The sequence below is a fragment of the Silene latifolia genome, chromosome 5 (assembly GCF_048544455.1).
Source record: "Silene latifolia isolate original U9 population chromosome 5, ASM4854445v1, whole genome shotgun sequence".
Lineage (NCBI taxonomy): Eukaryota > Viridiplantae > Streptophyta > Magnoliopsida > Caryophyllales > Caryophyllaceae > Silene > Silene latifolia.
In genome coordinates, this window is record NC_133530.1 from 88,229,927 (window position 1) to 88,233,170 (window position 3,244).

Here is a 3,244-nt window from a genome sequence, read left to right on the forward strand (position 1 = left end):
AGTATAAGTCTCATTCATGGAACGAAATTGCCCTTGTCGTGCACACAAGAGCGCTAACTTTCCAAGTCAAAGACAAATTTAAAACCGAAAATCACTCGTCGACAAGAGTAGAACAAGTTATTAAACGTTTCTAATAACGAGTTCTAACATCCGATCAACGTTAAAATCAAATTAAGAGAAAGGTAATCTACTCAAATTTTCTTTTGCAAAAAGTCTAGATAGAAATAAAGGTTTCACTTTTAAACTCGAAAAGGAATCAAATTTCTGAAAATGTAATCTTAAACTTTGACAAAGAAATCATAAATAGATCAAGGTTAATAGAAATTGGATAAAATTTAAAGAAATCTCGGGTCTAGTAACTCAAAACTATGATAAAGAAGTCTATACTCAAAGAGCAATTAGAGAATTAAATCGAATTTTCATTTTTCCAAATCTTTACAAGTAGGGAAAATTTTGTAATAGTAACATAAAATTTTAGCAACGAACCAAAAATGGTAGCTTGAAATATTTAGAAATTGTACAAAAAGGAAAGTAACTTAGATAGCATAAAAACAAAGTATGTTAAGAGAGCTCAAACTTAAGCCACAAGAGAGCTATAATGACTTTCATAGGGTAAAAATTGAAGTCAAAATTACAAGGATGTTAAAGATAGAGTTTCACAAGATACGAGTGTCAAACTTAAAGGAGGAGCAAGATGAAGCGAGGAAAGGAGGTATGAACGGTAACACTTATGATCGAGGAGAAAGGGAATTTAAACAACAAAGAAACGCCAGACACTCTTATCTCAAACAACAACATCACTCAAAACGGTTCCGAAAACTTCCTAACAACAAAACTCATAACCACATCACTCCCAAGGTTTTCCTCAATCGCTTATGTTACCTCATCCTAATCTATTCCCTGAAACAAGGTACTCCACTATAAGTGTGATTTCATCGCTCCAAATCCTCAAACATCCAGAAATAACTTTCACAAGCCTAAGGTCAAGGCTTCCCAGCAAAGCTATATTCGTATCCAACTAGTGACAATTATGGGTTCCTTAAAAAAATAAACCTTCAATCAAGAATCCCAATACCAAGCTCTAAACTCCAAGAGAAGGTTCCTCAAATATTCCACAAGGTTCTCATTTCAAAACAAGGTAGTAACATACCAACCCCAAAATCTGAAAAATCAATAGGATCTCAAGTTTCTCTATCCTTTTACTTATCAAGGATTCCCAAAAGCGGAACTACACTCAGCTACACTCAGCTACGACATCATCACACAAGTCAAGTAAGAAATAAAGGTTTCATCTTTGTATGGATATGTTTGTAATTGCTAATTGTTAGGTTTGTTGATTGTTAGTTATTAGTTTTGGTGTCGCTAAAGGTTGGTTATGCCAAGTGTAGAATGCTTCCACTTTCTTGATATTTCTTTTCGTATTCAGTGTATCTTACCTTAATCTTCCATTTTCGTTGTTCATTCGTCTTTCAAATTTCTCTTATCTCGCATTGGTAACTACCTTTCAATTCTTTCTCCCGATTCATCTTAGGTTCGTTTTCTTCTTATAATAAAGTCCATGTGGACACCTTCCTTTTATTCCGCAGGATAGTTCCCTTGTTCAAGAGAACCCAGTTTTGAGAGAATGTATCATTGGAGGGCGTGAACGAGTGGAGAAATTGATTGTTTAAGGTTTGAGTTGTATAGGAGAATATAATTTGGGATCCTTTGGTTAGTCTTGTTAGTTGTGCTTGATATGAGAATTTAGTGAATTGAGAAATACCTTGGGATTTATGTCTATAGAGAGCTTGTTTGTTATAGATGATTAAGCATGAGTACTACCTTAGCACATAAGATGGAATGAACCTAAGCTACTTTATTTGAGAGTCTCGATATTTCTTGTGGAGAATTAAAGGTATGATAGTTAGCCCTAATCCTTGTGGGCCTTGAAAGGAATACAATAGGGCATTGATGTTGCTTAATGGATTGGTATTGTACTTTGGAATTAGTTAGTTTGTTAAACCTTTTAAGTTGACCAAATCTAGTATAGAGTAGCCCTTGTTGACCTTATAAAACATATCTGAATTTGGGAATTTTGGTGGAATGTTGTTCGATATAGTTCGTGAATTCAAGGATGTGATTCCAATTTATGGTATCGGAAACTAGAAGTATTAAGTGGTGAGATGATGGAGTAAACAAGCCAGGGTACTTGGAGATGACATAGTAAGTGAAGTTCAATGACGAGAATTGTAAAGGAGATACTTTGGGACATGGATGGTAACAAATGAATTTGTGTGGTGAATTGATTTTGGCTCTTAGAATCAATTGAGTTGAGGAATACCTACCATTGTGGAATCCTTGTTAGTCCTACGAAAATTTTATTTGAAACTTTTGAAAGAATTTTGATTCTTACGATAAGTGTTTAGGTGATTGATAATGTGTTACTTTCGTTTTTCACATGATAGAAATTAGAAATAGCATGAGAATAATATTGCGATAAAATTTGTAATTTGGGCCCAAGTAGGCCAAGACTCTGAGCTGGGCCAGATTGACCGAACGAGTTTGGTCAAACTAGGTTTAAACCAGTCAGCCTCGATTTGACCGATGACCCGTCGCGGGACTCGGGTCGAGGGTTTGTCTTTGAGGTGAGATTGGTTGTTTTTGGATGTTTTATGTTGATGCCTTAATAGTTGTAATTATTATTTCACATGTTGGTTGTTGGATGAATTGGTTGCCTTATACTTCAGTCTTCTTGTCTTGTTGCCATTTTAGCTTGTTCTCATGAATTATGAGATTAACGGTTAGCTGGAATTTGGATTATTGTTGATATTGAGGATATTGTTGGATTGTCTGCTGAATAGACATTTATATAGCCTTTCACATGATAGAATGTTAGCAATATATGAGGGTGTCACAACTCGTCACGAACATAACACGCTCCCCTACACCCAACTCCCTCCACACAATCTCCACCCACTCCCTCACCCTCTCAACCCTTAGCTTCCTATTTCGACTACATCCAACCTTAAACCCTCCTAAATCCCTCCCATCCCCCCACATTCCTCAAAAAAATGTAAAGCCGTTTCCTACTTGTAACAACACACCGGGCAAGTATCCTCACGATTCTTCGTCGATAGGCTATATTCGCCTTTGTGAGAAAGGCGTACCTACAAAGCTGTCAGAAAAACATCTTTATGCGTGACCAAATATCCATCTTCCATATGGTACTCCATAGTCAGTTCTCATTTCGAACATTAGATTAACC